The sequence below is a fragment of the Bombus pyrosoma genome, linkage group LG13 (genome assembly GCF_014825855.1).
Source record: "Bombus pyrosoma isolate SC7728 linkage group LG13, ASM1482585v1, whole genome shotgun sequence".
Taxonomy (NCBI): domain Eukaryota; kingdom Metazoa; phylum Arthropoda; class Insecta; order Hymenoptera; family Apidae; genus Bombus; species Bombus pyrosoma.
This window is the reverse complement of record NC_057782.1, coordinates 9,368,134-9,381,472: the sequence shown is the minus strand read 5'-3', so window position 1 is coordinate 9,381,472 and position 13,339 is coordinate 9,368,134. Positions and strand designations below refer to the sequence as shown.

General features: G+C 40.1%; 1 protein-coding gene across 8 annotated transcripts in view; it reads right to left on the bottom strand.

Annotated features, from left to right (window-relative positions):
- Nucleotides 1–13,339, bottom strand: part of LOC122574302 (putative polypeptide N-acetylgalactosaminyltransferase 9) — a 295,412-nt gene that overhangs the window by 137,292 nt on the left and 144,781 nt on the right. The window lies entirely within an intron of this gene.

Here is a 13,339-nt window from a genome sequence, read left to right as displayed (position 1 = left end):
AGCAATTGAACGACGTTACTTCTTCTTTAAAGATATTTTATAGTTTTCGTGTTTTACTCTAACAGGAACTCCGATAAAACTTCGTTTCAACAAAAATGAATACTAACTTAGAAGAACGAAGAAAACACAGCTTACAAACATTCTCGAAATATTATCGAATCCACGAAGAGGAATTGCAAATAAAAAGGGACTTAAATACACGAACCACTCATTTTATAAATTTAAGTATATTATTTTAAGCCTACGCTTTAAATATTAACGACGATTTTAAATTAGAGAACGAAATCTTTGTCTGGCGAGATTCTCGCTTAGTCGCGTGATCGGAAGATTCGAAAACTTCAAAAAAAAAAAAGAGAGAGAGAGAAAGATAGAAAGCAATCAAACTTATTCGAAGACATTTTCATTTTATCGTCCATGTTAGAGTCTGGTACTTGCAAGTGGCTGTGGAATATTATTGTGTAATATTTCCCGTTGAATATAGGTTCCAAACGTCGCGGGTGAGCAACTCTATAAAATTGCTGCCTGTTATTTCCCCGATACGATGACGAAACGTAAACGGAGAGGATCAGAATTTCCGGTTTCCGGGGCAAGTTTAACGACACGAAGCGCATAAGCCACGCCGATTATCAAACACCGTTGAAATTTAATCACGACAGAGGATCTCGATGTTTTGCACTTACGTAATGCGCGTACTTGTCTCACAAACATTATTGAATTCTTACGAATACGAGCAAACTAGTCGCTGCACGTGAATTACTGCGCTTTATGGCTACTTGCATTTCCCTATCTGTATGTCATCTGACATTTTTATGTAATTCTGAACAATTTTCCGCACAAATGATAGATAAACGCGGTAATTTTTCTAATAGATTGCGAATTTTGACCTATTAAACGATCATGCTCCTCGTACTTAGAAATGCACGTTGAATGCATATTTAAAGATAAGATGGATCATGTACGGCACTGTAATAAATTTATGTAATATCTAGGCGAACATCGGGAATTGTAAGTTGCATAAGTAATTAGCGATTGCAAATAATAAAACTAGAATCGCTATTAATACATTCTATTACTTTATTTCTCATCTCATCAGATATAAATACAACCGGCATAAATCTCCATTGATTATCGGTAAATGAGCTAAATTTCCATAAATTAATCACGCAACAGTAAACACGCATACCTGAGCCGTTTCTCGATCGTGTAAAGTGGTATTCGCGAATTTCCTGTCGATGTTGCGTGTTTAAATCGAGCATCTAAAATAAGTTGCTTAACGGAAAGAATATATCTTTTATGAGAACGATGGAACATGTAAACACGATAACAGGACCTCATAAATGCTTCCCTTTTTAAACATTAAAGTCGATATTCTAAACAGCTTCCTCGGAGAAGAACCTCCGTTTTGATTTCTTCCTCTGATATATATATATAAGTAAAACTTTTTGCCTCCGCGGAGCATTTACGACCAACTAGAGACACTTTCGTCGTTAGATATTATCGTATGTTCTATCCGCGTGAACTTTAATAGAGTTGCACCTAGATTTTTGCTCGTTGCACCTTCTTGCAACATGATTTATTGATATTCCGAAGCGTGTCTCGATATAGACACACGTTTTCATTGCTTCAACTTTGAAATTATTCAAAATATTATTTTGCAGTCTCTTATCCGGAAGAATAGCATTCACGAGAACGACGGAATATAGAAACACGATAACTTCATAAATGTTTCCCTTCTGAAACATTAAAATTGATATTCCAAGCAGCTTCCACGAAGAACAAGCTACCTTTCGATTTCTTCTTCCGATATAAGTAAAACATTTTGCCCCTGCAGGGCATTTCTGAACTAAACAAATAAGAACATTACATTTTCAAATCGATGCATCGATTGACTCAGAAAAAGTACAATGTCAATGAAATCATTGTAAAAGCGGCCGTAGATAGAGCGCAGATACCGTACCACTAACCCACTAAATCCTTCCACACACGTTTCACCACTACCGATATCACCGTGCAAACACACAGTCATGCAGAGGCTTTCCTCGTAACCGCGCAACCTCGTGAATCTTTACGTTCCAGTCCATAATAGAATATCCAGAAGGTTTCACGCCGTCGAATTACCATACTGTCCCACGCTGTCAGCCTTCCGTGGCCACTTCACAAAAGGAGGCTGTCGCAAGCGTGCTCTCGCGTCAAAAGTAGCTTCCTTGGAGAGAACGCTGTGCGCTAAACCAACAGAAAGAGAGAGAAAGGGAGAGGAAGAGGAGGAACCAGAGAGAGAGAGAGAGAGAGAAATAGAGAGGTGAGAAGCGAGTTACCGTTGACGAACTTTATTAAACTATTACCACGCGAAACTCGTTAAATACCCACGAGGCAGGCATCTCGAGCCTAGACGATGCGGTTTGACCGTCTAATTTCAGTCGACAGACGGGATGTTTGCGTGACGCCGCTGGCATCTTCACGCTCCGCATGTCGAAGGCACGCCACGAGAATTCGCGGATCGAACGGAGGTTGATCCACGCGTACGTGTGCCTATCTCATCTCATCGAATCGATACGCCACATATTCCAGGCTTTAATAACGGGGTCAGAAATTCGTCGACCGGCTCGTTAACGCCGAATAAATCCTGTCGTTTCTGCTCCATCGATCGATCAATCGATCCCCCTTCTTTCCTCTATTCCTTTCTTTCGCTCGTTAATTGACCGATTCGTTCTCCAGATGAAAAAAACGCCGCCCCTTTTTTCCAAAGCTTCCACTCTCTCAGAAGTATTGACGTTTGATTGATTATCGCGGCGTTGTCGATGTCGATTCCGCAAATGGGAGACGCGGGGATCGCCTCTAGCCAAGGACAGGATCTATGGAACGAGATCCGTGATTGATGCTTCCGGGAAAACCGGCATCATGAAGACTCGGATTAACGCCGCCGTTGTTACGGTCGATAGCCCGATGACATTTTTGCTTCGACATTTTACGGTCGTTGCGTTATTTGGTTTCGCTTAAAATCGACACGGTTTCCAGTGTTTCGTGAAAACGAAGAGCAGTTTCGGGAGCATTAGCTGCTCATGCAACAGTGATTTGAAAGTTGGCAGAGAATTATAGGATTTACCGTAAATCTTTCGAGTACATTTATTTTTCAGTTAATATAAACCGAGGTATCATTCGTCCAGTTGACTTTCTCCGCTAGGATTTACAAAATTTGTCATATACTTTCAATCTTACGGAGAGAACGCGCGAGAAACTTTGATAAGACGTGTTATCTCATGGAATATCGATCCGTGCGCAACAGCCGCATCTGATTTTTATTCTGCCACAAAATTTCCGAAATTTACAATTTCTACATTCGCGCGTTCATTCGTTCGTATCGAGCAATAACAATTTATCGCGCCAAGATTCTCTTCGAGTAAACATTTTTCGGAGATTATGCTCAACTTTGATCTCTGCAAAATGTAGAACATTGCAACGGGAAATTTTCACTCCGATTGCAAGGTGAAATTTGCTGACACTGCGTCGAATCACGATATCAAACTTTTCTTAAACTCCAACACCAACAACGCCAAGTCGCGAACTCATCGTTCGAATCTCCAACAGTCGTCACAAATTCGCTGAACTCAACGAGCTTCGGAGAACTCCCTGACGTTACACGTTCATCCCTGGCTAGGGGAACGTTCGTCCCTGGGCAGGGAACGTTCAGGCTGCATTCTCGTTCTGCTAACGCAATTGTTACATCCACGTCGGATCGCGTTTCCGCGAGCGTCGAGGGAAGTTGTATAAGCCTCTGAGCGCAAGAGTAAAGTTGCCATCGACAGATTCGATAAGTTTATTAGTCGGCGGCGCCCGAGGCCGAGAATCCGGATCGAGATGATTATCCTGGGGTCCCGGGAAGATGATTTCTAGTTTCTACGAGAACTTCAGTAACGTCCGGCAGGATTGTTCCAACGAATATTTCAGCCTCGCCGTGTTAACGTAATTTTCGATACTTTCGTCTTGAGTGACATACTAAATGCGTAACTGTAAATTGAAATTGCCGGCGAATAAGGATGGTACGACGTAAGGCTTGTTTCCTCGTGGTACGTTGTTAAACGATGAACATATGGCGAAACGGCACATGAATTATTTATGATTTATGAGAGATGGTAGTTGCAAGCTGAAATGTATGGTGTGAAAGGTTATCAACGCAGAGTGAAGCGCAATATTTTAATTGGTATAGAAAATATATACTTTTCGGAACATATCTCTCAAGTGTTTCGTATTGAATCATACTCTGTATAATAATCAATAGAATAGTACGTCTATTCATAATTACTAAGATGCAATTTTCTTCAAAATTAGCGTCTAAGTTAATGCTACCGAAATTGATACCTCGAGATTCAAATATTATTGTCAATATCTTCTCTAATAATTGTAGTGTTCGAACTCTAATGTGTTCATAGTAGGTGCTGGTTTTTAACAAATTATATGGGCGGAATATCGTTATAATGGTCAATTACACTTGATAAAGTTATATACACTCGACTATCTCGTTAAATGATTAAAGTTGACTTAACGTGATAGCAATTAAAATATTTTAATGCTTTTCTAACACCTTCCACGTCGGCCAACCAACCCCATCGTTGGAGTTGGTAGACTTACACTATGAGGCTGACTATATGACTATACGATCAGATAAGAAAACGTCATTAGTAATTTATCTTAATGATGATACATTCTCCCATACTGTATAATAAACTAAAGATTTATGTTCAATAAATTACACGTAAATTAAAATGTATTTATAAGTTAATCAAATTTAAACAGATCATAAAAATCGTTTTCCTAATAACAAAATAATGATTGAAACTTTCATAGGAAAAACTTGGAGTATTAGAAAGTATCATTAAAATGATACTTCAATCATGATCTTCATAGTCTGATATATAATTCTTGTACTTGTAAAAAAGTAAATTTCCTTTTACGTATCTTGAGTGAATCGACATCTTACACGAAATACATTGAGCCCAGGCTTACGTAAATAAAAACGGATGTTATTAGTCAACCAGCACCGAAAGATCATTTTGATTTCGATATTTCACGTAACTAAATTGCTGATGTATTTTAAAAAAATACTGTTACTACAGGTCGTCTAGTAAACAAACTTTAACATATATCTCTAATATTTATTCTGATGTTTATTCTGTATATAGAACGCGGGAACATAAAATCTCTATGAACAAATATTTACTTATGTAGCCAATTTCGCGACGAACGTCGACAACCCTCAATCGTGAAGCTACGGCGTCGAAAACAAATGAACGTCAAGTGACTGGTTTCTATCGTTTAATAAATTTTTCCGCGGTGGAGTACACGTCAATGCAAACTTATTAACAATTAATCAAGCTATCCCAACAGGCAGGCAGCTTCGGTCTCCGTTGTACGAAGCTCGCGGAAGCAACTCGCGATAAGTACATCTTCGTTAATTCTCTAATTTCCCGCAAAACCAAATTGCGCATTTAAGACGCCATAATCTTCATGTTACGTCACATTACTGCAAGCAGCTGAAAGCGACGAGAAGGTCCCAAGTGGATTTTTGCGCGGCGTTCAAATACTCGCGAAACGACACGCGGAATCGCGAAACTTATTACGTTACACCTGTCGCGCGAGCGCCGTATTTCAGCGTCGCGCTGCGAATAATTGCTTAATGAAAATTCAACGACGTGCCTTGGCTGGAAAAAGGAAAACATCCGCCGTGAACGTAAAACGTCGACGGGCCAGGTCGCATTTAAATTCCACATCCAGTCGCAATAACCGCCGGGGACGAATCACGGTACAATAAGTGGAGCCAGATGGTGCCTCCTAATAAGCGGCGCACCTTTCCACCCTTCGTCACCGAGCCACCCCTTTGCCAATCTAATTCGACCTGCTTCCAAGCCAAAGCGGATGCGACCTAGCGGCTTCAATTAACAAATTCTTGTCGAGGCAATCTCAACGGTACTAATTAGGCGGCGACAAACGGAAGGTACTCTACGTTAGGTTGCACCATGAATAGGGTGATTCGTTTAAAAATATTAGACCGAAAGGATGGGTAAGGTGGCATGGAATTTGTGAGATTTACACGGTGTGGAAATGAGGACCATTTGTGATTAAATGGAGACGTTTTCGGTGGAATAATTTCGACCATCCTGTCCGTGAAATGGGGATGAACGGGATAATAGCGGTAGGATGAATTTTGGTAGGTCGAAGAATTGAAGTTTTGTCTAATAAAGACGAGGATTTTTCAGGCTTTTTAAGATTTATTTTCCTCGAGTGTTTTTGAATTTTTGTCACAATGAGCATTTGATTATACTTACATTTAACTATTATAAATATCTCGAGAAACTATCGGTGATATGAAAGAAGGTTTGTAACAAATGTTGTACGATTTTCAGGGAGAAAACGTATCGTGTCGATATTTATTTTACCTTGCAACGATCGTGTAAAACTCTGTGAAGATCAGGGTTGTATTCTTAAACAGGAACTATTCCATATTCTTGTAGTCTAGATCAAAACGCTACTTGTAGTTTGCATGAATTACTACAGAGGTATCAAATCTTTTGATCTGCCGCGATGCCGCCGGCAATAGCGTTATCTAATGTACACTAGGTTGGTCAGCTTGCTCGATCAAACATCATTGTAGCTCTAAAAGGAGCCGATTGTGTATGCACTGTGTGTTTGTACTAAATATTATTCCTCGAACGACTAGTCGCTTGTCCTACATGTTTGCCATCGAAAAATATACAACTTCCTATTCTTCTAAAACCTTAATATCTCGATAACGGTGTATGCAGAAGTACAGTGAAGAAGCACTGCTCTGATGTCGACTATAAGAATATGAAATAAAAGAATATATTCAGACTTACAAATATAACCTTAATAAAAAAAAGTATAACCTTTGCAAGGCGAATGCACGAATGTAAAATAAATATCATCGTAATACGTCCCCTACGGAATCGCGCAACGTTTGTTTCAAACATTCTCTCGCATCGTTCACAGTTTCCCAGATATTTACGCGTTTCCAGATAAAACGGACACACTGTATATTTGCTAGTTCAGGAGGATCGTAAGATTTATCCGAGTTTCACGGTTACTCCGAACGTCACCCGGTCACCTCTCAAAACCCAACAGTGTCCCCAATCGTCGACCAAAGAAATGCAACCCTCGAGGAATGGCGCAGGGAGCAATAAACCAAGCGAGCGAGCGTCATCAAAGATTCACGAGGTCGATCTCTTTAGCAAAATGGTCGCAAGGAAGGTTGAGGGAAGGAGGCAATCAAATAAAATGCAGGATCGTGCCGAAGCGATCTCGATCAGTCATAAGCTACGTGAACGAAGGTCAGAAGAGCAAAGGAGGATCGTCCAGTTCTCGGTGGAGTCGCCGGCAATTCGAACACCGTTAAGTCCCGCGAGAGTCTATTTCGCGTGCCCTCACGAGGTCTCTAAAGACACCTTCACATGCCGTCGTGATCAGTCGTTCCACGTAATACCATCTCGTGTTTGCGCCCGAGAGTTCGATGCCCGACACCCATAGCATCGTCCGTTCCTACCTCTCTCACTTAATCCTGCCTTTAACCCCTTCCCTAACCCCTTCTCTCTCTTTCTCTCTCTCTCTCTCTCTCTCTCTCTCTCTCACTCTCCCTCTTGCAACCTTTTCATCGTCTGTTCTTCGCCGACACTCGAACCGATCTTCTACTTCTCTTGCTCTCTTAAATTGCCTTTCTCCTCTCTCTGTCTATCTTCTAGCCCTTTAGCCTCGTTATTCTCATCTCGTTCTTCGTTTAATCTTCAGACGTTTTCCTTCCTCCTCTTCTCTTTCCCCTCGCTCTTTGGTTTTCTATCTTGCGAGAGCAAGGCCGAGGAACGGGCCGTGAGATTGAGAGCAGGACTTTTTAACGACTTCGCATATACGTACGATGTACCTCTTCCACCTTGGTAGAGGAGCTTCGAGCACGACCCAGCCTCCGAGAAGAGACCCGGACTTGACGATAATAGGATCCCGCCAGGGAGAAGGCTCCACGCGGTGTCTAAGTGCCTTCTAATCGGGTTTCCTCCGTCGATCGTTTCTGATGGCCCCACGAGTCGTCAGGGATTCTTGGGTACCTCATGGGTGATGATCGAAATGTGTGCGTGACTCGTTCGAGAGACGTTCGTAAAGATTGTACGGGACTTTTATGTCGGATAGTCGACGGGTAGGACGAGTTTCGCTTTGAACTGTCAGTGCTTTAACTCCTACTGACGCACTTGCGTTGCTTCGTATTATGTTTATATGCATACAAATTTCTGTTTCCTTTTTACGTATGTAACAGTGATGATTCTGTTTTGCATCTCGTAGAGCATGTTCTCCAATTGAACCCGTTGAAAGATTCCTCGAAACAACTCCAAATTGTCAAAGTTATGAAAATTATTAATAATTCTGACACGTCGTACGCAATGAACGAACTGATTCGTAGGGACTATCTTGGTGTCTCCAATCTTACAACGCGGGTGCCGATTTTTAAAAAATTCCTCGAGGACGACGAACTCATGCTCGAATGGGACAAAAATAGTCGGCATAACCGATCAAGTAGATTATCCAGTATAAATCGATCGACTTAACGATTCGAATGAAATGCCTCCACAATTTCCATTCGAATAAAAAAGAAACTTATATATTACTCTCTAATCATACGTTATATGAGTATAGCTCTTATTTTTTCTTATGAAACATAACGCTGCGTCTTGTGTAATCAATTCCAAAACGTTTCTGCCTAACCATAAATTACTACCGCGAGGGTAATCGACAAAAAGGAACGAGTATTGCTCTAAACGATCCATCCAAACGCGTAACACGCTTCGACTACGTGAACCAACCTACGTTTAACAAGAAGTAGGAACCCGTGTACATAGAACGACAAAAAAGAAAGGAAATTGTAAAGGCCGGATTATAAATAACTTTAATCTCAGAGGATATTTCCAACACGGAAATTACTAATTCTCGTATAGACACAAATTTCAAATTTTCTATCCTCTATCTATTCTCTAAAAAATTAAAAGGTGTAAAAACGCACAGAATGCGCTTTACACGCAAAATGAGTTTGTGATAGTGAAACGAAGATTATAGAGAGGAGAGGAACGTCCTATCTAACCGGCTACACGAATCTAGATCAATTACGTAGCACATGGGCCACGTGTTTTGAACTCAATCCCTCGGACAGAGTAGATTGAGTAATGCACATCGAGCTGCATTGACTGAATGACAGTCTCTGCTAAATTGACAGCCTTCCGGTTGCATGCTGTCAGACTATTATGGGGCTACGTGGCTAGAAACATGCCAGAATGTCATTCTTACTCTTCTTGCCACAGAACGCATTAGCGTTGCAATAAAATTACGTAACATTTTATTTTAATGTAACTGTCGGCAACTTTTATTATCGACTTATTGTACGTCAACTATAATATGGTTTCCTGAACGTTCGGACACTTTTTGGAACGGTAACAAATATCATGCCTGTTAGCAAAACAGGGCTTAGAAGGCTTAGTGACCAGCGCAATTGAAGAGGCGGAAGGAATAATAAAGGTCGTCAGCTAGAGAAATCATTGTGTTTTATTTAAAAGCTTAAAGTTTTTCATTAAAAGATTCAAACCTAGGCAAAGGAATATCTTATATATTTTTGGATATTACGCGCATTCTATGGATTTTTAGCTTACTTAATTTCTTGTGAATAGAAAAAATCTATAACTCAGATATAAACAATATGGTACATTGTACGATTGCCAGAATTTCATAGATATCTTCAGCCAAACTATAGCGTCGCTGAAACATTCCCTTGGGCGTTCTGTATGACAATGTCATGTTGTAACTTTCCTTTCTCAGTACTTTTATATTACGTCTCTGTCTCATCGCTTCTTACGTGTCTATTCCCATTCTTTTTCTTTCTTTTTCATACATACGCATCTCCTGCTCCTTTTTAATTCCTTTTCTCGTCTTTCATGTCTCATTAATCTATTGTATCTAAGGATTTATCCCATAAACAGATAAATAAATAAATAAATAATATGAAAGTATAATAATTTACAGATTAACAATTTTCGTGATTTCTATATAATTATGCTAATGAGAAAATCGCCTCTTGACTTGACCAGAGCTGTTTAAAATGCCTATCGTACAAGCTGGCTGTCCCTCCAGGGATGATCGACCATCGACCATTAGGAAAATTGCCAAATGCGAACGTTGCCACGATAGGAATTATTTCGATAAAGATTATTAGCCGTGACGGTAAAACGTTCCTGTCCGCTGTCCTGTTCCGTGGGAAAATACACATGTGGACGAGCCCGCGTGGATAACGGAGACATGCGGGACACCGCCGATATAAAATATGTCGCTTTTATTTGCGAACAGATGAGTAGATTAAGAATCGTAAAATGAGAGTGGCCGTGGGCAATTATGGTCTGCGCTTTTATCATGACGCGATTTTAAATAGTAATTTCACCGTGGTAAAGTTACGGTAACTGGGAATAACATTCGACGCGATGGGCTTCGCCTCACTTGATCAATTTTGACTCGTGAAAGCGCGATAAACGGTAAACCTAATAATTCTATACCGCATGACGCATCCCGAGATATTTCTGTCAAACTCTTACGATGCAAGATTACTTTTCCACCTAATCTGTGTGAGTAATATGAAATATATTTCCCGAGAAAACCAAGCTTCAAATAATCGTAGACGATATGTCAAGTACAATGTGCCCGTTTCGAAAGAGCGTTTGAAGACTTACTGCCGTTTGAATTATAGCCAAGTATTTACGAAAGAATTGATAAAACGTTACAGTAAAAGAAGCGATAAAAAGAAAGTGCAGCCTTCCATCGTGCATTCGCTTAACGCCATCAATTAATCAGCTTACTTTATAGCTGTAATAAATCAACCTAGACCTCGATCAAGGTACGAAAATCACGCAGAAAGTTTAGGAGAAAGGCTTTAATCGCCGATGGACTAGCAGTAACACGGATAATCCGTGAAATTGCGTGGCAAAGCGAGAGCAAACACAAAGGGTCAGTAGCCTGAACGTGTTGCAACGAGCAGCAGCTTGCTGGCCTCGCAAACTGGTTTCGCGCGAGTCAAGATCTAGATCGCGACCTTCTGCAAGAACTGCGACCTCGGGACTCCATTCGCCGATGAAACTGGCAGTCGAAACACGAAAATAAAATAATAACCGAGCGAAATCGATCGATCGATACTAATTTCAGACATTCGATGAAAAATAATCGCGACCATCGTCCAAGTATTCGATCGAATAAAAATAGAGGGAATGCAGGCAGAATCCACGCGTTACTCGTAATAAGGATGCAAATTTTATTTGCCCGTATAATACTCAGGCTTCCATTATTTTTCATTCACAGTTACCCGTGGCGCAATATCAAACGTTGCTTGATATTACTCGTAAACGGGCTAACGTAATGATTTATAAGCAGATTATATTAGAATAAGCGATCATCGACTATTTGGTTACAGTAATGAAACCATGCCGCGTTTTAAACGATGGTAAACGAGATCGTTATTTCTTTGCGTTAATTGCGATTCAGGTGATCACGTTACCATCTCGTTAGTTTATAATTTAACAAGATTCAGCGGATTAACTATTTAGCATATTACATAGGCAGAATCATAATCGCGGTACGCGGCCATGATAAATTCGGTTTTACTCCGTCGGGGCTCGTCATATTTGTATTTTCAATCGCACGAATCTGCATACGAGTGCATAGAAATACGAGTTTCATTCCCGTAAAATCGCAACGATCGCGCGCTACCAAATGTTGGTTGTAAATCACTCGATGTCACATTTTTACAACCGAAATGATTTTTCCCTTGGTCTGATAATATTCCTGCAAATGAATATAAATCGTCGGTAATAAAAAATAATATTTTTAGTACCAAATATCCAACATTTCGTCGAATATTTCGTATTACAAAATTTAACGAATTCAATTTTTTAACCTCGAAATTTCGTGTCGTTTAAACGCGCTTTATTTTTAGTTGTCTATTAATGGCGTTCTCGCGCTGATCATTCACGAAAAGCAACAGACGTATTACGATTTAAAGAGCCAATTCAATCGTCCGTACGATTTATGAAGGACGAAACACAGATAATAGGAAGAACCGTGGCTGTTCCAAACTTGGACTTGTAACTCGCTTTCAGCGACGATCATTCTTATTCCGTCACACACGGTCAAACGTCCGCGAATCAAAGTGCCTTTGTCTCGCCGTTCCTCAATTATTAACGAGAGTGGCTGACAAAATCGCAAAAGCGAAATGTTCACGGTGCATAAATGCGCAATGAACTTTCCGGGAAATTACGCAGCGTGAGATTGTGTCCGAAAATTGGCGAATCGTGGTCCGTGATATGCCCGGAGTTCATTTCGCTCCATAATGGCGGTCTAAATACCAGTAAAACCATTCGCGCGATGACGATTGTTATCGAACGTTTTTCCTATTTCGCTTTTCTCTTTGCCCCGGTGTACGTACTCGTATTTCTCGGCTGGACGAAACATTACCGAAAAGCAGCGAATGAAATTTATATTTTATATCTCTCACTGACTGGGTATCTTTACGCGCGGTCATTTCCGAATTTGAAACATTTTGATCGTAATACGTGGAATGTAAATCGTGTTTTCGGTCGGCGGCACTTTTCACAGCAGACATATAATTTTATAGGTTTTATATCGAGATTGGCGATTCGACGATCAAGCGTTATGTTCAATATCCGTAGCAGATTAAACTGTAATCACCGAGAATTATACTCGGATTTATTTTTAAGGTAATATACAAAAATCTAGTTTATTCGAGAGTTTTAATATTAATATATGTAAATTCGATGTAGACTCAAAAAAAGAATTATCGATCTTAAGCGGAATATAAAAAGGTGCTGATCGTTGAAACAGTGTATACACAGTTAACCTTCTATAATCAGAGATCTATTTCTTTGCGATAGAAAAAAATTATATTTGATTACAGTTTCTTATAGCGATTTGATTGATTTACTTGATTTGACCGATATCGACGTAATGATATAGTATTAAAATACATTAGTAAGGTAATAAAACGAAAGTGAAATTATAGTACTTCCTTATACTACTTTGCCTTATATTATTCCCTGCAACAAGTAATACGGATATTGCAAACCGGCTCTCAATGTACAAGTGGTTGCTTCGGGTAATGGATTGTGAACAACAAAGTTTCGTTGGAAATTTACTCGGTCAAAAATAAAAGGAAGAAAGAACGGGATAGAGAAGAACGTGAAAAATGAGTGGAAGTTTCGAAATTCACGTCTGGTGCACGAACGGGCCAGGTAGTTAACCG